Source organism: Nyctereutes procyonoides, unplaced genomic scaffold (genome assembly GCF_905146905.1).
Source record: "Nyctereutes procyonoides isolate TBG_1078 unplaced genomic scaffold, NYPRO_anot_genome, whole genome shotgun sequence".
NCBI lineage: Eukaryota > Metazoa > Chordata > Mammalia > Carnivora > Canidae > Nyctereutes > Nyctereutes procyonoides.
The window spans coordinates 9,170,690-9,197,368 of NW_026575033.1; the positions used below are offsets into that span (position 1 = coordinate 9,170,690).

The 26,679-nt window shown below is 37.7% G+C and overlaps 1 protein-coding gene across 6 annotated transcripts in view; it reads left to right on the top strand.

Annotated features, from left to right (window-relative positions):
• MTUS2 (microtubule associated scaffold protein 2) overlaps positions 1-26,679 on the top strand; it is a 577,843-nt gene that overhangs the window by 3,438 nt on the left and 547,726 nt on the right. For all 6 annotated transcript variants that reach the window (XM_055317371.1, XM_055317370.1, XM_055317369.1 and 3 more), the window contains exon 2: positions 14,700-14,773. The gene's annotated coding sequence lies outside the window, so the exon portion shown is untranslated. The remainder of the gene's footprint in view (positions 1-14,699; positions 14,774-26,679) is intronic.

Below are 26,679 nucleotides of genomic sequence, written 5' to 3' on the forward strand. Positions count from 1 at the left end.
ATCATCTTCATCCTTTCTCACCAACCCTTATACCCATCCATCCATCCATCCATCCATCCATCCATCCCCCACTCCCCCAAGTGAACTCTCTCTCCTTGACCAAACCTTAGTATGGCTCCTGGGAGGACTCCTCTTGACCTCAGCCTCAGCCTGTAAGAATTGCAACTTTAACAACACTTTTCCCTACCACACCCCCCACCCCCAATACACACACTAAGACACTTGACAAAGTCTAAAATGGCTTCTAGCAGCCTCAGGCATGTTTCTGGGATGACCCAGCCCTCCTTGAGTTCCTGTCTGGAAAAGCCCAAGGCTGCCAAAAGGATTTACCCTTTGTATCAGCCAACACTTGATTGTGGGCCCCTGACTTCCCTTTCATCGAGTGGTTATTAGAAAAACTTAAAATCATCCTTTCTCTGTCCCTCTGAGATGGGGATGTATCTCCTACAGGTCAGGAGTGTCTTTCCCAAAGATCTGAAAGCCATTCCTTTGAATCGATCGTAATCATTAGGGGAGGATAGGGCCTTGGTCTCCCAGTCTCTGGGGGAGCCTGACTTTGAAAGTGCCAGTTAGCAGGCTCAGATGGCCTAATTGTCCTGACATTGAGCAGCCACCCTACCCACCTCCTTGACTTGTTCCCCCTTGACTGCTTGCTTGTTCCCCCTCCTTATTCCCCCATTCTTCTTTTAAGACACCCAGTTACCTCTACATGGATTGAAGGTAAATTCTGTACTGAAGTCTCTTTCCTCTTTTGCAGGATGTACTGAATAAAATCTGTCTCTACTACTCTTAGTGTCCAGCTTTGTTTTTCTTTAAGCCTCCACTACATGCTCTAGAGTCTAGTCTATTTGTGCCAGAAGCTGTTCTAGGCATTAGGTATTACAGAGCAGTGAACAAAACAGGAAAACTGTGCCCCTGAGGAACTCAGAGTACAATGGATAAATTTAAATAAATATTCAGTATATCAGGTAGGGATAGTGCTGCAGAGAAAAGTAGATCCTAAAAGGAATATAGGGCAAGAAATTGCTGTGTCAAGAAGTGTGGTCAGGAAAAAAAGAAAAAAAAAAGAAAAAAAAAAAGAAGGGTGGTCAGGGAAGGTGTTTCTGAGAGGGGACGTTGAGTGGAACCCTAAAGGAGATGGAAGAATGAGCCATATGGATATCTGGGGAGGAGCATTTTGCTCATTGGGGAACAGGTAGCGTAGGGCCCTCAGACCAAAGCTCTACTGGCACATGGGAGAAGCAGCAGGGAGTCTGGTGGTGCAGGCAGTTGTGGGGGATGCTAATCCTAATGGCCAGCGCTTCACCACAACAGCAGCCTACCTCTGTAATTATGCAGTGGTGGTTTCTTGGGTCTACCCTAGGTCATTCCTCTGTAGCAACCTGAGGCTGTGTCAGGCAAGTGATGGTGTTGCTCTTGGGACTCTGGGTGGTGTGGTGGCTTGGGACTGGTTGCAACTGAGCCTCTTAGGGACATGGAATCCAGTCTACACCATTACATGAACTGGGAGTTGGAGGGACATTGTCTTCATTGATGGTTCCTATTGCTTTTGTTATAAGAAAGGGGCCAGTAGGAAAGTTGCTTTTCTGCCTAGGTTCCCTGCAGTCCCCTAGGAACAAATAGAACTGTGCTAAGGATATTGACAATGGGAACCATACTACTGTTTCTTAGGGAATGTGGAAATGTTGAGAATCTAGAGCAACTTCTGAGGTGAAACTGAGCTGGAGAGAACCCTGTGGCTTAAAGGCATCTGGATTTAGTTAGGTTTTGAGGAGGGAGAATTGCTCTTTGGCTGATGAGGCTCCCGTATGCCCAGAAGCTGCCCTATAGTAGGGCAGTAACCAAAACATACACTGTTTATATACGGCCATTTAAGGTAAGTCAGTGGTGTATGTGGTTAGGGCTAAGCCAGCATTAATGACAAGTGGATATTGACTTTGGGAACTTTGACTCACCAGCAGAAATGAAAAGCCAACATGGTGTATTAGCTTCTATAAAGACTATAATAAGGGAAATAAATTTGTCCAGAAACAGGCTAATATTGGTACAGTGATTTTAAATGCTTTACAGAAGTGCAGTGGTAAAAGCATGGAGTATAGAGCTGTGGATTACAAGAAATGACAATAAAACAGCAGAAGCAAATAATGAACACTTAATAGGGAAGTTAAATTTCCACACTTCACCAGACAATTACTGCAGAGTACTAATCCAAAAACCTAATATGAATACTATCTTTGTTTGATCCCAGTATAGGAGAAGTAATTTCAAATCATCTAGAATTATCTTTGTATTAAGCTCTTTGAAACTACTCACTCAAAATACCTTCTCAAGACAGGTAGTCTTTCTCCATAACAGTTGTCTTAGGTTGGGAATGTTGCCACATACTAAGCCAAACACATTTTTTTTTGGTCCCTAATTCTTATATTTCTATCAATTCTTTTCTGGAGATGACAATTTAAGAACTGAAATCATGTAAAAGAATACTTCGGTTGAAATTAATATTTGTAAGCCTGATGCTTTTCTGTTAGTGTTGCATTAATATCTTAGGAAATTTGTATGGCAGACATACCAAACTTTACATATACATTCTACAGACTCCAACAAGTATTTCTTTTTAAAAAATCCACGTTGTTTTTTAAAAAATCCACTGGCAACTACTAATGAGCTTTATGCTGAGAGCTAATATGCCTCTACTAGAAGACTTAAGTTAGTTTAATATAACTACTTTGTGCTCTACCCCTAAACTTCACACTGAAATTTTTCTGTGGATTTTGGGATTATCATTTTGACAACAGACCAAGATATTGTAATGAAATATAAAAGTGAATTAGAGCTAATATCTCAGTTTGGACAATGTGATCTGAAAATTACCTTTATGGTTGAGATTAGAGAGAGGCTAGTCAGACACTTGCCTCAGGTGTGGAATGTAAAGGAGTATCAGAAAACTGAGCAATAAAAATAAATGATATTTTAATGAAATTTAAAAAATAAAAAGTGCAAAAATTCATGAGCAAAATACCAAATTTTTAAAAAGACAGGATCAGTCTTTATTGATTTTTTCCTTTGGTGTCAGTCTCTAGTATGGCATGGCACAACACTGTTACTGATCATGTCTTACTTTAAAATTTTGATATTCATATATTTTTTTAAAAAAATATTTATCTTAGAACCACATCTGGAATGTTAGAGTAAGGACTTTCTATAAATCCTCTCCAAAATAATGAGTACAAAATTTCACTGAGGCAAATACTGTCAAATAAACTATTTTAGAATTTTGGAATTGAATCCAAGAGTTTCAGCAATTCAAGAAGCATTTATTTAAGAAAAAACACTGACTTTCAGAATAGTGAACTTTGTGGCATTTACTTTTGTCACTCTTTTTTTTAAGTTCAATTAGCCAACATATAGTATATCATGAGTTTCAGATGTAGCATTCAATAATTTATCAGTTGCGTATAACACCCAGTGCTCGTCACATCATGTGCCCTCCTTAACACTCATCACCCAATTACCCCATCCCCCTACCAACTTCCCCTCCGGCAACCCTTAGTTTGTTTCCCAGAGTTAAGAGGCTCTCATGGTTTGTCTCCCCTTTTTTTTTTAAATTTAATTTTTAAAATTTATTTATGATAGTCACACAGAGAGAGAGAGAGAGAGAGAGAGGCAGAGACACAGGCAGAGGGGGAAGCAGGCTCCATGCACCGGGAGCCCGATGTGGGATTCGATCCTGGGTCTCCAGGATCGCGCCCTGGGCCAAAGGCAGGCGCCAAACCACTGCGCCACCCAGGGATCCCTTGTCTTCCTTTCTAATTTCTTTCCATTCTGTTTTCCCTCCCTTCCCCTATGATTCTCTGTGCTGTTTTTTTATACTCCACATATGAGTGAAACCATATGATATTTGTCTTTCTCTAATTGACTTATTTCACTCAGCGTAATACTCTTCAGTTCCACCCATGTCAATGTAAATGGTAAGTACTCATCCTTTCTGATGGTTGAGTAATATTCCATTATGCATTTGTACTGCATCTTCTTTATCCATTCATCCGTTGATGGGTATCTTGGGTCTTTCCACAGTTTTGGTTATTATGGACATTGCTGCTATGAACATTGGGGTGCAGGTGCCCCTTTGGATCACTACATTTGTGTCTTTTGGATAAATACCTAATAGTGCAATTGCTGGGTTGTAGGGTAGCTCTATTTTTAACTTCTTAAGGAACCTCCACACTGTTTTCCAGAGTGGCTGTACCAGCTTGCATTTCCATGAATAGTGTAAGAGGGTTCCCCTTTCTCCTCATCCTCGCCAATTGTGGTTTTCTGACTTGTTAATTTTAGCCATTCTCACTGGTGTAGTGGTATCTCATTGTGGTTTTGATTTGTATTTCCCTGATGCCAGGTGATGTGGAGCATTTTTTATGTGTCTGTTGGCCAGTTGTATGTTGTCTTTGGAGAAATGTCTGTTTATGTCTTCTGCCCATTTCTTGACTGAATTATTCATTTTTTTGGGTGTTGAGTTTGATAAGTGCTTTATAGATCTTGGATACTACCCCTTTATCTGATATGTCATTTGAAAATGTCTTCTCCCATTCTGTAGGTTGCCTTTCAGTTTTGTTGACTTTTCTAAAAGCTTTTCATCTTGATGAAGTCGCAAGTTCATTTTTGCTTTTGTTTCCCTTGCCTTTAGAGATATGTCTAACAAGAAGTTGCTTCTCTCCTCTAGGATTTTGATGGATTCCTGTCTCACATTTAGGTTTTTTGTCCATTTTGAGTTTATCTTTGTGTATGGTGTAAAAAAAATGGCCCAGTTTCTTCTGCATGTGGCTGTCTGATTTTCCCAACACCATTTATTGAGGAGGCTGTCCTTTTTGCATTGGATAGTCTTTCCTGCTTTGTCAAAAATTAGTTGGCTATAGAGTTGAGGGTCCATTTCTAGGTTCTCTATCCTGTTCCAATGATCTGTGTGTCTCTTTTTGTGCCAGTACCATACTATCTTGATGATCACAGCTTTGTAATATAGCTTGAAATCTGGCATTGTGATGCCACCAGCTTTTGTTTTCTTTTTCAACGTTCCTCTATTTGGGGTCTTTTGTGGTTCCATACAAATTTTAGGATTATTTGTTCCAGCTTTATGAAAAGTATCAATGGTATTTGATAGGGATTGCATTGAATGTGTAGAATGCTCTGGGTAGCATAGACATTTTCACAATATTTATTCTTACAATCCATGAGCATGGAATGGTTTTCCTTTTCTTTTTTTTATTCATTTATGATAGTCACACAGAGAGAGAGAGAGGCAGAGACACAGGCAGAGGGAGAAGCAGGCTCTATGCACCGGGAGCCCGACATGGGACTCAATCCCGGGTCTCCAGGATCGCACCCTGGGCCAAAGGCAGGCGCCAAACCGCTGCGCCACCCAGGGATCCCTGGTTTTCCTTTTCTTTGTGTCTTCCTCAATTTCCTTCATAAGTATTCTGTAGTTTTTAGATTATAGATCTTTACCTTTTTGGTTAGGTTTATTCCTAGGCATCTAATGGTTTCGGGTGCAATTGTAAATGGGATCCATTCCTTAACTTTTCTTTCTTAAGCCTCATTGTTAGTGTATAGAAATTCACATGATTTCTGTGCATTGATTTTGGTATCCTGCCAATTTGCTGAATTCCTGTATGAGTTCTAACAATTTTGGGGTGGAATCTTTTGGGTTTTCCACATAAAGTATCATGTCATCTGTGAAGAGTGAAAGTTTGACTACTCCTTTGTCAATTTAAATGCTTTTTATTTCTTTTTGTTGTCTGATTGCTGAGGCTAGAACTTCTAGTATTGTGTTGAACAACAGTGGTGAGAGTGGGCATCCCTGTCGTGTTCCTGACCTTAGGGGGAAAAACTCTCAATTTTTCCCACTGAGAATGATATTCACTGTGGGCTTTTCATAGATAGCTTTTATGATGTTCAGGTATGTTCCCTCTATCCCTACACTGTGGAGGGTTTTAATCTAGTAAAGATGCTGTATTTTGCCAAAGGCTTTTTCTGTATCAATTGAAAGGATCATATGTTTCTTATCCTTTCTTTGATTAATGTGATGTATGATGCTGATTGATTTGTGAATGTTGAACCATTCTTGCAGTCCAGCAATAAATCCCACTTGGTCATGGTGAATAATCCTTTTAATATTCCGTTGGATCCTATTGGCTAGCATCTTGGTGAGAATTTTGGCATCATGTTCATAAGGGATGTTGGTTTGTAATTCTCTTTTTTGATGAGGTCTTTGGTTTTGGAATTTTGTGGCAGTAACTTTCTGTGGCATTTTGTGGCATTTAGACTTACTCTCATTACCTCTTTCTAGGCATAAGCCTTGAAAGCTAAAAGCTAGTGGAAGGGTCAGAACGGAATCTGAAGTTTTCAAAATACCCATTTTCAGAAAACTGTCATTTTAGGACCTGTCTGGCAGCTACTGAAAACCTCCATTCTCAGAGCTTGTTTTTATTTTACCTGACTCAGAACTCATTCTGTGTGAACAGCCTTAGGCTATTTGTTAAAAAACAATCAGCAGCAGTTGTTTAACATTGCAGGTGCCTGAGGTGACTAAACCAGTTAGGATTGACAAGGGCTTGACCAAAAAACTTAACAGAATAATTGGGATAGGAGATATCCATGGGATTTGAAAAGCTTTGATGTATCTTTTGGAATCTGTACATGTGCAGTTTTATACATGTGGCCAAGAAAGACTTGAAAAAGCCAAATATATCCCTCTGGCTGACACTGAAGCTCTACAAAAACAGGAAGAAAAGGCTAAGGCAGAGTTGTAAACTGCATATCAGAGCATAGAAAGCATGTGTGAACATGCACAAACAGCTCCTCAGCAAAAGTTGTGAAACATACTGGTTCAAGCATTTAAGAACATTTCTGTTTTATCATCAGCTGACCACTAAAGCAAACTGAGCAGAGACTTAAGCAGCTATATATGATACACAGACTTTATAGAATTATTCCAAGGAATAGACAAAGAGCATTATCATTAACAAAAACAACAAGCAGTAACAACCTTTATGGAGAGTAGAATATGATTTTCATAGTTACCATGTTATTTTAAATCTAGTTTTCAACACACAATGCAACAAAACAGGAAAATGTAGTCCATACACAGGGAAAAAAGCGAAATGTGTCCCTGAGAAAGTCCACATATTGGATTTATTAGACAAACATTTTAAATCAGTGATTTTCAATGTGTTCAAGGAGTGAAAGGAATTCATACCTAAAGAATTAAAGGAAAGTATGAAAATGATGTCTTACCTAATAGGGAATATCAATAAAGAGAGAGAAATTACAAAAAAGGAAAAAACAGAAATTCTAGAGTTGGAAAGTACAATGATTGAAATGAATAAAAAATGACTAGATGGGCTCAACAATAGACTTAAATTGACAGAACAAAGAAAATTGATTTTGGAAGTAAATCAATTGAAATTCTAGAATTTTTTTTTTTTTTTTTGCATAACGGAAGTTCCAGAAGGAGGAGAGAGAAAGAAACAGAATACTTGAAGAAACAATGTCCAAAAACTTGCCAAATTTCATTTAAAACATTACCCTGCATATCCAGGAATGTCAGTGCATTCCAAATAGGATAAACACAGAGATCTACACTAAGTCAAGCTGTCAGGAAAAAAAAAAGTAGCAAGAGAGAAATGAATAATGGTGTATAAGGGATCCTCAATAAGATTAACAGCTAGCTTTTCTTCTGAAATCATGGAAGCAGAAGGTAGTAGGATGACATCTTCAAAGTGCTGAAAAAAAGACCAATCAAGAATTCTATATACAGCAAAACTATCCTTCAAAGAAAAATTAAGACCTCTCAGTAAAAACAGATAATTTGTCACTAGCAGACTTCCTTACCAAAAAAAAAAAAAAAAAAAAAAAAAAAAGCAAAGGGAATCTTTTTAGTTGTAACAAAAAGAAATGTAAACAACAGCTCAACTACATAGGAGAAATAAAAAGTATCAGTAAAGGTAATTATATAGGTAAATATATAAGATAGCATAAACCACTAAGAAAATAACTTAAAAAATATACAGTGAAAGAGACAATAGGGGGATTAAGATGTTATAATAAAATATTTAACATAAAAGAAGGCAGTAATGGAGAAATATAGGAACAAAAAGGTATAAGATATTTAGAAAACATAATCAAATGACAGATTTAAATTTTACCAGTAATTAGGTATAAATGGACTAAACACTCCAATAAAAAGGCAGAGATTGGCAGAATGAATAATCATGATTACAGACCCACTTTATATTTAAACACAAATAGTTTGAAAGTAAAAGGATAGAATAAGCCCAAAAGAACTGGAGTGGCTATCCCAATGTTGGAGAAATTGACTTGAGGTAAAACATTATTATAAAGGTTAAAGAAAGTCATTATGTATGGATAGAAAGGTCAGTTTACCAGGAAGACATTACAATTACAGACATATACACACATAATATCCGATTTCAAAATATATGAAGCAAAAACTGACAGAATTGAAGGGAGAAATAGAAAATTCAACAATAACAGTTGGAAATTTTAATATCCCACTTTGAATAATGGATTGAAACCAGGCAGAAGTTCAGCAAGGAAGTAGAAGATTTGAACAACACTAAAAACAAACTAGAACTAACAGACATTCAGAGAACTCTATACTTAACCAGAGCAGAATACACATTTTTCTTAATTGCATTTAGAAATTCTTCAGAACAGACTATATTAGACCATAAATGTATAATAGGCCATGGAATAAGTTTCAGTGGTTTATTTATTTTAATTTTAAGTTTTTAAAAGATTTTATTTATTCATGAGAGACACAAGAGGCAGAGACATAGGCAGAGGGAGAAGCAGACTCCCTGATGTGGGGATTCGATTGCAGGACCCCAGGATCACTAGTTGAGCCAAAGGCAGACACTCAACCACTGAGCCAGCCAGGCGCCCCAGTGATTTTAAAAGTATAGAAATCATACAAAGTGGAATGATCACAGTGGAATGATATAGAAATCAATAGTAGAAGGAAATTCAGAAATTCACAAAATGTGGAAATTAACACACTCTTAAATAGCCAGTGAGTCAAAGAAGAAACAAGGAAAATTAGAACATATTTTGAGGTGAATGAAAGCAAAAACATAGCATACTAAAACTTATGTGATGAACTAAATTGGTACTTAGGAATTTATGTGCATGCCTATATTAACCAAAGAAAAAAGCCAGTAAAATGAAAGACAACCCATGGAATGGAAAAAAGTATTTACAAACCATATATCTGAGAAGAGGTTAATATCCAAAATATATAGAGAACTCATACAACTCAATAGGAAAGGCAAACAATCCAATTTTTAAAATAGGCAAAGGATCTGAATAAACATTTTTCCAAAGAAGATGTGAGTGGCCAACAGACACATGAAAAGGTGCTTAGCATAACAAATCATTAGGGAAGTGCAAATCAAATATCACAAAAGTCTGTTAGAATGGCTGACATTAAAAAAAAAGATAAATGCAAGAATGTGGAGAAAAGGAAATGTATACTGTTGGTGAGAATGTATATTGGTACAGTCATTATGGAAAACAGTTTGGAGATTCCCCCAAAATTAAAATAGAACTACCATATGATCCAGCAATTCCACTTCTGTGAATATATCCAAAGGAAACAATTCCAAAGAAAATAAAACACTATATTGAAGGAATAGGATGTTCATAGCATCATTATATGCAATATCTAAGACATGGAAACAACCTAAGTGCCTGTGAGTCAGGATAAATTGATAAAGAAGTTATGATACATAGGAAAATTATTCAGCCATAAAAAGAAAGATGTTCTGCCATTTGCAACAACATGGATGGACCTTGAGGGGTTAAGCTGCATGAAATAAATCAGAGAAAGACAAATACTGTATTCTCTCACTTATATGTGGAACCTAGGAAAAAAACAATAAACCAAACCCAAACACCCAAGCTCATAGAAACAGAGATTAAGTTTGTGATTATTGGAGGTAGGGAGGTGGGAAGGGGTTAGGGAATTGGATGAAGGTGGTCAAAATGTACAAAATATAAAAACTTCCAGTTATAAGTATTGCAGATACATTGTACACTATGACCATAGTTAACACTGCTGTATGGTGTATGAAAATTGTTAAGAGTAAATATTAAGAGTCTTATCAGAAGGAAAAAATCCTTTTTCTATATCTATCTGAGATGATGGAAGTTAACTTATAATCAATTCACAATATGTGTAGGTTAAATCATTATGTTGTACACCTTAAACTAACACAATGCTATATGTCAGTTGTAACACAAACTGGGAAAGATCCCCCAAAACAAAGGAGAGATCACAAATCAATAACTTAATCCTCCACTTTAAGGAGATATAAAAAGAAGAGCAAATAAAACCCAAAACAAGTAGAAGGAGGAAATAAAAAGATTAGAGCAGAAGGAAATAAAACAGAGAATAGAAAACAGAGAATATCAATGAATCCCAAATTAGTCCCTTGAAAAAAGTCAGCTAAATTGACAAACCATTAGCTGTCTGACCAGTAGAAAAAGAGAAAAGACTCAGTTACTGAAATCAGGAATTAAAGGAGCATCTCTAGCCACCTTGGAGAAATAAAAAGAATCATATTATGAATAATTTTATGTCAACAAATTATGATAACCTAGATGAAATGCACAAATTCCTATGAAGACAGAGTACCAAACTACTCAAGAAGAAATAGAAACTTTGAAGTGACCCATTATGTAAAAAATTCCCACGAGGCAAAGCCCAGACACAGATGGCTCCACTGGCAAATTCCACCAAATGTATAAAGAAGCCTTAACTAATCTCTTAAGAAAATGGAAAAGGAAGGACATTTTCCAACTCATTCTTTGAGGCCAGTATTGCTTTGTTTGTGTAACACTTGGTTACATCAGTTGTAAATTGGACAAAATAGGTTTTTCTAAGTATACTGTTCTCACGCTAAACCAAATTTGTAGGTACCTGTCTGCTAATAGAGATGCACATTGACTCTCTGACTTTATGTCCTCTTGTTTAAAAATACTATCTGTACCTCAAAAATCAAGATCAAATTGATGTAATTTCTAAACTTGAAAATTTTCTAAATTTGAAAATTATGCTTTAGGGTTTTTTGCTCACTCCAAAACTGAACAATTCTGTGTGGGGAAGATGGTTGCTTGCAACTTCTCTGTTCATTTTGTCCTTTTATAGGAATTCAAAAAATATTTCTCTATTAATTTTATGTACTATTCTAACTAAATTTCACTTTCTCTCTAAAAAATTATTATTCAAATATAGTTAGCACATAGTGTTATATCAGTTTCAGGTATACAATATATTGATTCAACAATTCTATACATTTCTCAGTACTCATCAAGATGAATGTCCTCTTACTCTCCTTCACCTGTTTCACCTATCTCTCTACCTGCTTCTCCTCTGGTAACTACCAGTTTCTTCTCTGTATTTAAGAGTCAGGTTTTTTTTTTTTGTCTTTTTCTAATTGTTCATTTGTTTTGTTTCTTAAATGCCACATATGAGTGAAATCATGTGGTATTTCTTTATCTGAGTGACTTACTTCACTTAACATTATACCCTCTAGTTCCATCCATGTTATTGCAAATGGCAAGATTTTATTCCTTTTTTTATGGCTGAGTAATAATCCACTCTGTGTGTGTATACACACCACATTTTCTTTACCTATTCATCTATCAATGGATCCTTGGATTGCTTTCATATCTTGGCCATTGTAAATAATGAGGAGTAAATATAGGGGTGCACATATCTTTTCAAATTGGTGTTCCCATTTACTGGATCATATGGTAATTCTTTTTAAAATTTTTTTTGGGGAGCCTCCATACTGTTATCCACAGTGGCTACACCAATTTGTATTCCCACCAACAGTGCACAAGGGTTCTTTTTTCTCCACATCCTCACCAACACTCATTGTGTTTTGTGTTTTTGACTTTAGCCATTCTGACATGTATGGTGGTGATATCTCATTGTGGCTTTGATTTGCATTTCCCTGATGATTAAGCATCTTTACATATCTGTTAGCCAACTGTATGTCTTCTTTGGAAAAATGTCTGTTCATATCTTCTGCCCATTTTTTAATTGGATTATTTATTTTTTGGTGTTGAGTTGTAAATACAGTCTTTTTATATAGGACTCTAAGGCATTAGGTAACACCTGCTCCCTTTGTCTTTTATGTCAACTTCCCTGTTTTGTTGCTTGCTGATGTTCTGCAGACCCTGCTCTAATCTCAGTGATAATTACCAGTGGCCTAGGGCTCTTCTGTGTGAGGTTGACCAGTTGGTTCTTAGGCAGCCTCTGGCTCTTCATAGAGTGACTTTGCTTAGTTATTTATTACCTGGTAGCTTCCACACATGTATGTATGTATAATCTTCACATACCTTAGCTAGCACTCCTTAACTATGTTCACACTCTTATTTGATCACTGTATTAACATAATGTCATTTTCTAACTCCCTTTCATAATGAGTGGTATAATTCCAACTGGTCTGTTAATTCCAGGCTGCTATATTAGCTCTTTATCTTTGGCTGTACCTATTATTATAATAATGATTTCCTTTCTTCATTGCTATTAGCACTATCATTTAGCTATTGCCGTCATTAACACATGTATCTTCAACATTATGGTGGTCCACATTAAATCCTATTATCTCTGTTTTAAAAGGGAAGTCCATACTAGAACAATGAAGAGTGCCTCTGATGGTAAGGTTTACTCTCCATGCATTTCCTCTCCTGGTCTTACATGTTTTGAAATTCTGATTGGATATGAACAAAACAGTAGCTTCTGCCTCATATGTCAACTGGGACTTTGCAAACAGATGCAGCTTTTGACCTTACATCTCTTCTTCAGATAATTAATTTTCAAAAATAGGGAATGTGTAATAGATAAATGGTCCTAACAGGAGATCAAAAAGTTTATTTTGCAGCTGGCTACTTGTTCTTGCAACAAGGTAAAACAAAGCAGCTTAAGGTAGGTTGCTCATTTAATGAGTCTCTCAGTACGAAGTAAAATCATTTAAACAATTTCCACTCCACCTCAGAAGAAAATATGTTGTGTAAACAGGTAAATTTTTGTACTTAGGGTATTCACCATGGCTCTATTCTGTTAGTTTTAGTTCTAGTACTGTTGTGCATGTCTGCATTACATCCATAGTGTTGGGGGTGGTCATAGCAATGGTGGGATGGGGTGGGAGTGCTGGTTGTAGTAGCTCCTAAGATAGATGGGTTACTGAATATGTTAGACAGAAGTAAACTTTTCTGTCTTTCCATCTGGGCTTGGACCTGTTTAATTTTCTCAGTGTGGTGTGATACTCAGCACTAAGTACTGGGTTAGTGAGTAGGCAGCCCTTCTGCTTTCTTCCTCCTGCCTTTTGTTCCTCTCTTACTCTGACATGCTTTCCCTTTGGCTGTCCCCTCTTAGAGATTTGTACTCTTACTATCACCTTTTGCCTTCCAGCCCTCAGCTGTTCTCTCTGCCATTTTTGTATTCTTGGAAAAGGCTCTTAATTCTGCAAAGAGGAAGCTGAGAGGGAATTGGCAGTAAATAGACTGGGTTGGAGAAAAGAATTGAGGAGATACAGTCAGGCCCTTCCGAATGTTGGAGACAATTCACTTTTCATCTTTTAGGTACCATGAAGATGTTAAGTTGTAATGGAAACTGTTAATGCCCAATCCAGTGGTGCTGCTTCAGAAAATGACACGTGCTGAGCAATAGATTATTTTGAAGATTTCGTTGTTTTCCAATTCTATCATTTTTTCTTTTTGCTTGGGAAAATGATGAAATTTTCAGGTTTTGAGGTAAATGATGGTTGGATATCACCAATTTTATATGACTCAACCTGATAATAGCAGGCATTCTAGGGCATCTATTGCAGTAGTATCTGGAGGAAAATTTGTATTTTTTCTGTCACCTAAAACTAACCTTGCTGGACAAGTTGGAGAGGAAAGTAATTTTTGCTGGTTTTTTTTTGAAATACAGCTTTATTACAGATTTAATTAATGTTACTATTGTTAATATTGTGAGACTCATGGGACACCTGGATGGCTCAGTCCATTGGGCTTCTGACTCTTGGTTTCGGCTCGGGTCTTGATCTCAGGGTCATGAGTTTCCATCCTATACTGGGCTTTGTACTGGGCATGGAGCCACTTAAAAAAATACTGTGGGACTCATAGTTCCTCTAGTTCTTTATTTTTTTCTGAATAAGGAGAAAAGCATAACAAAGTATAAGTTTGGTGCCATTTAAGAAAATTAGGAATTACCAAACAGACATAATTATTTATGCATCAGAGGTATTCTTCCCCTAAGAGCCAAGTCTTAAGTTCTTAAGATATTTCATTTATATGGTGTATTTAAGAATCAGTTTTAAGATCATTAACTACTTGAGGGATTAAGAAATAAAGAAATTAGAAGTCATGTATTCACTGAGGATTAATCTGAAAATAAGATGAAGTATCTCTGAAATCCCAGACACAACCAATGGAAAAATGGCAAGTTCGTGAAACAGATCCACTTAAGAGTTTGATTGTGGTACAATTACTGCATAGATTCGAGCACTCCTGTACTAACTTCATTTTTCAGGGGGAAGCAGTATTACCATGAAGTAACTGGTTTCCTAAATATGGCTTCTTTCTTCTAACTTTTCCTCTGTCTTTTGCTTTTTAAGGCTTCTACACCTGGACCATCAACTAGGGCAAAGTTATCACCAATGGCAGTAAAACTCATTTTCTGGGGGTCAAGGTGAGTTTATGTGGCTCTCTATTATTATTTCATTTGACTTGGGTTCCTGTCATTCAAAGGAAATCACTCATGGTAAAGTTTTGGTAAATATAATCAATGAAAAAAGTCAATTAAAATGAATTCTGATATGGAAACTTACTTTAATTCTGCTTTTTAAAAAAATGTGAGGAATCTGGGTGTGAGCCAGGGTGGCTCATCAGTTAAGTGCCCAACTCTTGATTTTGACTCAGGTCATGATCTCAAGGTTGTGAGATCAAGCCCCATGTCAGGCTTGGGGCTCACTGTGGTGTCTATTTGAGATTCTCTCTCTTCTCCCTCTGTCCCTCCCCCTGCTCACACACACACACATGCACACTCCCTCTCAATAAATAAATAAAATCTTTTAAAAAATGTGAGTAATCTAATCAGACATTGATGAAATTCAAGTTCAGAGCAAAATATTTGTTAATGATGTTAAATTTGTGGAATGTGTCTATAATGGATATCTCTTTTCTAGTGGTAATTGATCTGGGACAGAAGGTTATCATTTTATTTTTAACATGTGTTTAGTAATATCAGTTGACAGAAATAGGACAAGAGGATGCAGTTAGTACTTAGGGGCTTGCTTTGAGGAGAGGATGTGCTTAATAGCTGAAGTTATTGAGAGAGAAAGCCCAGATTGGTGGGGTGGGGGTAGTTAATGCAGTACAAACAGAGTTTATCAAACCAAGAGCAGATGCTTTAGTGAACAGGCAAGACCACAGAAAGTTTCAAATGTTTGAGAGAAGCTTTTCCGAGGGCCGCTGCTGGCCCATATGGCATTTTGTGCAAATTAGACAAAGGCACCCCTTCCACAGACATTTTACTTCCATCTGATGGAAAATTATTGAACTATACTGATTTTTAGAACAAGACACTTTCTTGCCATATGTTGGAAAATTATAATGTAAATAATCAAATTACCCATCTTTAAACCATCAATGTTGTGACAAAAATACACAGTTTTTGAAAGTAGAGATGCTAATGATGCGATTCGTGCCCCCTTAAATGTGGTAGACTTGCATAGTGCACAGCTTGACCAACTGCCAGGCTGGCTTTGCTTCATTGGGATTAAATTCAGGATAGACTCTAGGGAAGGGAAGCTTGTTATTAAGTCTGGTCATTGAGAAACAACAGCATGGGGTATGCCTTTCACTGGACACTTGGGTGACATGGAATAAATTTATCAGAGGGACACTAGCTTCTCTAGGTTTGTAGGCCAGAAGGGATAGCCTGAGCTTTCTAGGGATAAAACTAGGAAAGGAAAACCTAAACTTTCATGTTTTAAATCAAATTTATGACTGAGTTCCTGTGTATTAGTGTTATAGAGTGTCTACTTTCCGAGCCACAACATTATTCAAGTGGGCTTTGTTCTGTAGATTACCATTTCTGAGATGGTCTTGTTTTCAAAGATTATTTAAATTTGAGTGTTTTTTTTCCCCCAGTAAAGGGGAGTTGCTTTCACCATGGTGAGGGTGTTCAAAATAGATGGTTCTTCCCTACTTTACAGATTTTTAAATCTTCTGATGAGACAAAGATGTTAAGTTGATGTTAATGGGTAGATACCAATTGTTAAATACAGGGTAAGAAGGATGCAGCAGTATTTTAGGGTGAGGGATAGGGCTGCAGGTGGAGAAGGTGGCTGATAATTTTTGTGTTATTGAGGAAGAGAAGAACAGATATGGGAAAAAACTTAATGCAGTGCAGATAGGTGATAATGTTTGTAGGAGTGGTCAGGATGGTGGTGGCAGCTGCGGGGGCTCTGGTGGAGAGATGTTGACTCCTATGAGGGAGGGAATGGAAGATGGAAAAGATGCGAGGCCATGGAAGCAAAATACACGACCCGAGAAAAAGCTTTTGCTTCTTTGGTGATGATGACAGAATTGATTAGAGGGAAATTCAAGGATGTTTATTTCCCATACCCCTGCTTATGGCTCCCATTTCTTTTGTGTGTTTGTGTGTGTGTGTGTGTGTGTGTGTGTGTGTGTGATGAGGCTTAAATACTGTGACTACAGAAGTAGAAGAACACGTGATCCGTGATCCATTCAGAGAATGATTTAGGTAATTCAGGGGAAGAGGCCCTGGTATTATTTACATATGAAACCCTTCTTCCCCACCCCTGTCACTTATAAATGATCTATGTTTTGAAGAAAGATATTATGTGGATTTCTTTTCTTAATGAGTGGAGGGAGCATAAGGAAAACGGAGTGGATAAAGGAGGCTTTTATCAATCAGTACCCACTCCCAACCCCAGGTAATTGCTTAGATATCTGTTTCACTTTGTGGACATTATATTGGATTTTTTTCTTTGCCTTTGGAATACCAAGGTAAGAGTGAGAGTAGGAAGATGTTTTGGGGTCTAATATTTGGCACCTGTGATATTAAGCTAATAAGTTTGTGTTCCATTTTCCTTACCTTTCAGTAGGGAGAATGGTATTTGCTGTTATAAAATGCTGAGGAAGTCTTTGTGAAAACTGTAGCTTAAGAAATGTTAAAATGACACAGAATAATGTATTTAACAACAGTGTAGCATTCTCATTGTCACTAATCTCCATAATTTTTGGATTAAAACATTTTATCACTACATGATCCAAATAATTGCCTTGATTATTTTAAACATAGCGATATTTATGTTGATTATGTAAAAATGTACACACTCTGCTGTAAGAGAGATTTAGACATAAAGAGTAGCTTTTTAAAAAGGAATACTAGCAGGTTATCATGTGATGAAGGTTGTTTTATTAGGTATACAGTGCCATGTACTTAATGCATGCTTAATGGAGTGGAATGACTTTACAGTGTTTAAATGCTAATACTGTGTGACACTCATTTTTCTCATTTCTCCTTAACACCCTGTGAAGTAGGTAGAGGTAGGTGGTGCCATCACTCTCATTCTCCAAATGGGGCTTGCAGCCAGCCATGCCCTTCACCATGAGGTTTCCTGCCCTGATTGAGATTCAGTAGACTCCTAGTAGGGTTTTTCCTTTCTCAGATTCTGTGTATTTCAGACTAGCCTGTCTCATCCCTCATAATATGAAGCCTGATAGCTTCAGACACAGAATTGCTATAAAATTGAGCAAACAATTCTATCATTAGAGGGCAACAGCTGAACAAGGCCAGAGGAATCCTAAAAATAAATTTGCACCACATAATGAGATGTGAGGGGCTTGTTGGTTACAATTTGTTTCCCATAGACCTTAGAGATTTTTAAAGAATATGTTGAGTCCCCCCTTCACCATTGCCAAAGAAGATCCTGTGATTCTAAAATATTGAAATGTTAATAGGACTGAAATATCCTCAGATTTTTGAGGATATGAAGAAACTCAGCAATGTATGTGTCTTATTTTCTGCTTTAGCATTATTTTGAAGAATAGATTAGAAGCCCCAGGGTCTTAGAGTCCATTATTTCAGGGAAGACGAGGTTAATACTTTTCCATATCCATCTTTTCCTTAGATAGAAAACACAGGAAGAGGAGACTGGAAGCATTTTAATATTTAAATCCATAGATCCAGAGCCCAGAATTTTAGGAAATTGGTTGTGGAGGTGAAGGGAGGCAGAGTCAGTAAATGTCACATAGTTGATCTTGTTAAGATTATAGAAACCACATAGGTTTCTTTGTTGTCTGTTTTTACATGTGCACAGCCTGCACAATTTTCTATGCACTGCTCACTCTACTATTAGATACGTACTATTATCTGGCCTCTCTAGCTAGGATTTAAACCTGTGTTCTGTGTGAGGCGAGGCCAGATTTTATTAAAGTAGGTCATCAGGGCACACACACAAAGGCCTGGATCTCACTGGCACTGTGTCATCTTGGTTAATTAAATGAGTAAGCACGCCAGTAGGCAAACGAAATGGCTTCACTCCTGCTATTAGAGGCAGATAGCAGGGAGCCGTGTAATACTTGAACACGCGTCCAGTTAATGATGAATTACAATGGGAATCCTGGAAGAGTTCCTGTGATACTCACATTATATCAGATGAGTTCATTGTATTTAAAATTATCACAGAAATTACAGAAGAATTAAAAATGGATAGGTTATTCAAATGTTTTATGAGTTACTTTTAGTACATTTTAGTAAATGTGGGTTCCTCCCACCCCTCTCCTCTGGGAAGCACTGCGAACCCAAGCTGACATTAGCCATTTGGCAGAGATTTCCTGGGGCAGCAGCTTGGGACGTTGTGTAGAGAGATCAGTTGGAGATCCATTTCTTGTTCTTTTGAAGGTTGTATTTGGTTCTGTCTAATGCTAGGAGAATGAATTAAATTATGAGTTAAAAAATGGCTTTTGGGGATCCCTGGGTGGCGCAGCGGTTTAGCGCCTGCCTTTGGCCCAGGGCGCGATCCTGGAGACCCAGGATCGAATCCCACGTCGGGCTCCCGGTGCATGGAGCCTGCTTCTCCCTCTGCCTGTGTCTCTGCCTCTCTCTCTCTCTCTCTGTGTGTGACTATCATGAATAAATAAATAAAATCTTTAAAAAAAAAATGGCTTTTGCAGATTTGCCTTTGCCTGAAAAGGATTTTGTATTTAAATTTGCATCGTGTTTTTATGGTTATTATTCATTGTACTTATCATCTTGATCTTTTAAAATGCCGTGTGTGTGTGTGTGTGTGTGTGTGTGTGTGTGTGTTATATTCAACTGCTAGCATGAGGATATTCCCCTTAAATGCCAAGATAGGCAGAATGGCCTTTTCAGAAGTGGTTGTTGAGCTGCGTAGACTGGGATGCAACTTAGGCCTGTGGGTGTGTCTGGGGAAGCAGGGGTCTGCAGCATTTTCTGATCTTGCTCCTGGAAGACCAGCTCATTACTGGAATATAAGCTCTATGAGGGCTGATGTTTGTTTATTCACTGCTATTTTCCTGGTACCTTCATCACTGAATGCCTGACACACGCTGGGCATTCAGTAAATGTTTGTATGATGAATAAGGCAGCCTGGAAGCTGGTTACTCTGGGCAGTGGAATCCTTTTTCTTCCATCTCAGTTGGAGGAAAACAGGAAGATGCACATAGTCCTTCTCTTACTCTTTCCACAGCAGAGACATAGTGAGAGATTAAGGCAAGACTTAGGCTTCATTTAAGAAACTGGAGAGAAGCAATCCTTTATTCATGACATAGCACTTAACTGGTGCAAGTACTGGCTTTGCAAGAGGGTCCCTGATAAATTGGATTCCTCTTTATGCTTTTATGTATATAGACAGTTGTTATATTTGTTGTGCGGAACCACACAGGTCATGGGCAAGCCATGACAATAGATGCTGTGAAGTTTGGTGATATTCTGGGTTATATCGTAGCACTTTGGAGTATGTGACCTGACTTGCATTACAGTTTCTCCCCGTAAAATGGGATAGCACCTGTCCTGTAGTTCTGGAAGGATCCAGTGAGGAATAAGGGAGAGCACCCAATAATGTTACAGTGCTGGGCACAAAGGAAATGTTGCATTCCCTTGCAAGTAAGACCATGTTTAAAAGTCTCCTTTGAGAAGCTGACATTTCTAGACTTGCTAAACTTAAAAAAAATCATACATAGTTTTTCCCTGCTCCTTTCTCAAAATAGGGCATATTAAACAGTCCTGTACAGGAGTAGGGCTGCTCAAGTTATAGATTTGGCACCAAGAAGATTGTTTATGCATTTAATGACTATGCCAATCTGAACTAGTTTGTTAATGAACCAACATTCTTAAATGTGGAAGCCACAAGAGAGCAGACCATGGGGAAATCTAAACTAAGTTTTGAGGTCTACCAATCCAGGGCATCTTTCTCCTCAGAGTTTAATTTAGTGGAATAGTGATTTTCTGTAATAACTAAAATGCATGAAAGAATTAGATTGGAAATGCTTGGCCAATTTTAAATTCTAAGATGTATTTCAGTTCACTGGAGCATTTTAACATCAACCAAAAATGTATGGATATACTTCTGAGCCCATCAAGTCAAAAGCTGTATGTGTCCTTTCAATATTTGAGTCTGTTCTTTTTTTTCTCTTTAAGAGAAATTATCTGGGAAGGTTCATCCCCACAGATGATTATAAATGTGCAAATAATATGCCACTTACGGTGGATTTTTAATAGACTGCTTGTCAGAAGAACTCATGTTTTCTTCTGCTTCATGTAGAAGCAGTTCTTGTTATGCATTCAGAAAACAAAGCAGTCTTTCATTTATTAAGAACCAATGAATTACACTTAACCAATGAATTTTAGGAGAAGGGTATTAGGTCTTCTCCTCTTTCTAAAAGGCAGACATAACAGAAATGATAGTCTGTGAAGCTTCTAGCTTTGCAGCACCTCAAATGTGCCTTGTGTGGGATGTGTCCTTCTATATCATGCTGTAGTTATTTTCAAATATGTTATTTCCTTACTGGACACTATGCTCCTTCACTGGCATGATCCATATCTCATTCACTTCAGTCTTATTTGACAAAATGCCTTGCATATAATGGGCTTTAGTAAATATTTGGTGAATGAAAACATTGAGCAAAGCAGAGGGCTGGATTCATTGTTTGTGGTTCTCATCATTTAAGACGGGAATGGTGTGGGAGAGTTTATATCCTTAGATCCTGGGTGAGCTACTGCAGTGGACTGTATTTAGAATGACAAGAGAACTCTGCCAGGAACTTACCTAAGGTGACTTTCTTGGTAAAGTAGTAATATGTTGAAATAGACATGAATAGTTTGGATTTTCTGTAAATAGAGTCAATAGTATTTGAATTTTTTGGTGGCACTTTCATTCTCCTTGTTGGATCTGGTACAAAGGAGAAGGTGGGGATGAAGGTGGAATCTACAGTTTTGCCTCTCAGAGGGAAGAGACGGGGAATATGGGAGCCCTGAGAGGGAAGACGGACAGTGACTGGTCTGAAAGAGAAGGGAAAAGGACCCATTGCCAGGAAGGAGTCAGGAGAGTAACTCAGTAAGATATAGGCCTAGGTTAGATTCTAGAAGACATTAAAGGTAACTTTAGAGATTTTTAAGATGACTTTTGATTCTGTCACCGTCTTCCTTATAATTTGCACTGTGTCTTCTGTCTTGTTATTGTTCTGGCAAGTGGTTGGGAATTGGTAAGGAGTTGGTAGGGTGGTTTTGCTGGGCAAGCCTAGTTTCTTTCCCTACATGGCCTAATTTGTCCATTTGCGCTGTCTGAGGAAACCAGGCAGCTGCTCTGAAGATCGATGCCACTTAGAAGTTACACTTTCTAATGCCAGTGGGGTCCCATATCATTCCAGCATCTGGATGTCCACTATCTGCAAAACTCAGCCTTGGGAGGAGAGCAGGAGTGAGAAGTAAAGCTAGGCTTTTTCCCATGGCAGACACTGGCATTTACTTCCCTGGGCCGCCTTCTGCCTTGGCAGGGCTCAGCCCTCATATATTTGACCACTGTATATAGGCCTACAGGGTAACGCTCTGAATCCTCAGCAGAAATGCAGGACTCTTTGCAACCTCCATGTTTTATCTGCAATTTCTGCTACCTACTCTTTTTTGTAGTTCAGGTTTATAAGTATTCATCAAATGTTTGCTCTGTGATATTTACTATGTTAGATACTAAAAACGTAAATAAAATTCGGTTTCCATTTTCTAAGAATTTATGATCTGATGGGATAAGACGAATATGTAAACAATGGTTTAAAGTAATGTTACAGGAGAAGCATGGAGGTGAGACTCACAGGTCACCTCTTCTCCCTTCTTCCTAAGCCTCTTACATTTAGTATGTTTGGGCCAATCAGTATTGATTTGATATTGGTGTTTTATATCTGTAGTACTGTTTGACAACAGTTGCTGAAATGAAAAATAATTTTAGCTACTCTAAGAGCTGTAAGAGTCAAAAGAAACAAGTTATACACAGTGGTATCTAGTCTTGCAGGACAAGAGACTACTACAGTTGACCCTTGAATAATGTGGGATTCAAGGGATGCTGATCCCTCTAAGCAGTTGAAAATCCACAAGTTTAACTTTTGATTTCCCCAAACTTAGCTACTAATAGTCTGCTGTTGATCAGAAGTTTTATCAATAACATAGACAGTTGATTAATTTATGTTTTGTGTGTTATATGTGTTTTATGCTGTATTCTTACAATAAATAAGCTAGAGAAAAGAAAATGTTATTGAGGAAATCATAAGGAAAATGCATTTCTAGTACTGTGCTGTAAAACATCCACATATATTCTACCTGTTTTGACCTATATTGTTCAAGGGTCAACTATATTTTGGAAATATTTTCAATAATAGGGGGTGTGATTGTTGAGTTTAAAGAAAATTACATTAGAGGAATCTTCTAGTAAGCTTTGCATTAATTATCACTTGACAGTATTCTTACCTTTTTCCCCCATCAATCTCTCTGCTATTGACAAAAGAATATTTTTGGCTTGAATGGTCTAGATCTCAATGAGGATACTTTTGCTCTCTCTCTCAGTGGACATATGGCAATGTTTTGAGACATGTTTGGTTGTCACAACTGGAAGTGCTATTGGCATCTAATGGGTAGAAGCCAGGGATGCTGCTTGTCATTCTGTAATGCAAGGAACAGTCTCCCACAAAGGATTTTCTGTCCCAAAATATCAGTTGTGCTAAAGTGGCAAAATTCTGGTCTGAATGAATAGCCTATATTGCTCATATTCACTAGAGAAATTTTTAGGATTCCATATCAAGTGTGCCCATCAAGATATTTAAAAAGATAATTTTGGACAAAAGAGGGTTAGAAGGCTACATTGCATGTGGGATGATTAGTAGTGATTTTTCACTGGTGACTTCTTTTATTTTATTTGGGCTTTTGCAGCATTTTTTAAAAATAAACTTTCTTAAAAATTGAGGCATTATTGACATATATTTTGTGAGTTTCACATGTACAACATGGTGAGTTGATATCTGTATACATTGCACGATGATCGCCTTGATAAGTCTAGTTACCACCTGTCACCCTACAAAGTTAATAATTTATTAACTGTATTTTCCATGCTGTACATTAATTTCCATGACTTATTTATTTTATGACTGGAAATTTGTACTTCTTGTTCCTTTTCACTTATTTTGTATCCCCCCACCAACCTCTCTCCCCTCCAGCAACCACTAGTCTGTTCCCTGTATGTATGAGTCTATATTTTGTTTCATTTTTTAAGATTCCATATATAAATGAAATCATATAGTATTTGTCTTTCCCTAACTTATTTCACTTAGTATAATATCCTCAAGGTCCATCCATGTTGTTGCAAATGGCCAAGATTTCATTCTTTTTATGGCTGAGTAATATTCCATTGTGTGTGTGTATACATATACATATACACACCATTTTTTTTGTTTTTTTATTTTTTTATTTATTTTTTTTTTTATAAATTAATTTTTATTGGTGTTCAATTTACCAACATACAGAATAACACCCAGTGCTCATCCCATCAAGTGCCCGCCACCCATTCACCCCCACCCCCCGCCCTCCTCCCCTTCCACCACCCTCAGTGCCCGCCACCCATTCACCCCACCCCCCGCCCTCCTCCCCTTCCACCACCCCTAGTTCGTTTCCCCGAGTTAGGAGTCTTTTTCTTCTCCCTTCCCTTATATTCCCTTTCACTGTTATTTATATTCCCCAAATGAATGAGAACATATAATGTTTGTCCTTCTCCGATTGACTTACTTCACTCAGCATAATACCCTCCAGTTCCATCCACGTTGAAGCAAATGGTGGGTATTTGTCGTTTCTAATGACTGAGGAATATTCCATTGTATACATACACCACATCTTCTTCATCCATTCATCTTCCGATGGACACCGAGGCTCCTTCCACAGTTTGGCTATTGTGGACATTGCTGCTAGAAACATCGGGGTGCAGGTGTCCTGGCGTTTCATTGCATCTGAATCTTTGGGGTAAATCCCCAACAGTGCAATTGCTGGGTCATAGGGCAGGTCTATTTTTAACTCTTTGAGAAACCTCCACACAGTTTTCCAGAGTGGCTGCACCAGGTCACATTCCCACCAACAGTGTAAGAGGGTTCCCTTTTCACCGCATCCTCTCCAACATTTGTTGTTTCCTGCCTTGTTAATTTTCCCCTATACACACCATTAATATAAATATACCAGTAATATTCCATTATATATATATATATATATATATATATATATATATGAGCATATATATGCCACATCTTTTTTATCTATTCATCTATTGACGGACACTACAAATCTTGGCTTTAGTAAATAATACTGCAATGAACATAGGGAAGCACATATCTTTTTGAATTAGTGTTTTCATCTTCCTTGGATAGCTACCCAGTAGTGGTGTTGCTGGATCATATGGCAGTTATATTTTTAATTTTTTAAGGAGCCTCCACACTGTTTTCCATAGTAGCTGCATTAATTTACATTTTTGTAAATATTAAATATTTAATACATAACTATTAACACACTACTGCACAAGCAGTGGACCAAAAAGGAATTAAACAGCAAACCAAAATAATCTCAAAACAAAAGAGAAAGAAAAAATACAATATTCCAAAAACTATGGGATGCAGCAAAAGCAGATGTTAGAGTGAAATTTATGCTATAAATGCTTGTATTAAGAAAAAAGTTCAGGGATCCCTGGGTGGCGCAGCGGTTTGGCGCCTGCCTTTGGCCCGGGGCACGATCCTGGAGACCCGGGGTTGAATCCCACGTCTGGCTCCCTGCATGGAGCCTGCTTCTCCCTCTGCCTGCGTCTCTGCCTCTCTGTCTCTCTCTGTGTGACTATCATGAATAAATAAATAAAATCTTTAAAAAAAAAAAGAAAGAAAAAAGTTCAAATAAACAACATTACACCACAAGGAAGCGAAGAAGACAAAACTTAGCTGAAATTTGGTAGAGGATGGAAATTACAAAGAAAAATCAAACATATATAGAACAGAGATCAGAATAAAGAATAATATAACATTGAAAGTAATGTCCAGGGCAGCCTGGGTAGTTCAGCAGTATAGCGCCGCCTTCGGCCCGGGGTGTGATCCTGGAGACCTGGGATTGAGTCCCACGTTGGGCTCCCTGTGTGGAGCCTGCTTCTGTCTCTGCCTCTCTCTCTGTGTCTCTCATAATAAATAAATAAAATATAAAAAAAGAAAGTAATGACCAGTTCACAGCAAACAACAAAATTGGCAATGCTTTAACTACATTAAGAGAAAAAGAAGACTCTTGTTTCTTTTGCCTTCTTGGATGTATCTTGAAAGAAGTTACTGTGGCCGAGTTCAAAAAGGGTGTTGCCTGTGTTCTCCTCTAGGATTTTGATGGAATCTTGTCTCAGATTTAGATCTTTCATCCATTTTGACTTTATCTTTGTGTATGGTGCAAGAGAGTGGTCTAGTTTCATTCTTCTGCATGTGGATGTCCAATTTTCCCAGCACCATTTATTGAAGAGACTGTCTTTCTTCCAGTGGATAGTCTTTCCTCCTTTGTTGAATATTAGTTGACCATAAAGTTCAGGGTCCACTTCTGGATTCTCTCTTCTGTTCCATTGACCTATGTGTCTGTTTTTGTGCCAGTACCACACTGTCTTGATGACCACAGCTTTGTAGTACAACCTGAAATCTGGCATTGTGATGCCCCCAGCTATGGTTTTCTTTTTTAAAATTCCCCTGGCTATTCGGGGTCTTTTCTGATTCCACACAAATCTTAAAATAATTTGTTCTAACTCTCTGAAGAAAGTCCATGGTATTTTGATAGGGATTGCATTAAACGTGTAAATTGCCCTGGGTAACATTGACATTTTCACAATATTAATTCTTCCAATCCATGAGCATGGAATATTTTTCCATCTCTTTGTGTCTTCCTCAATTTCTTTCAGAAGTGTTCTATAGTTTTTAGGGTATAGATCCTTTACCTCTTTGGTTAGGTTTATTCCTAGGTATCTTATGCTTTTGGGTGCAATTGTAAATGGGATTGACTCCTTAATT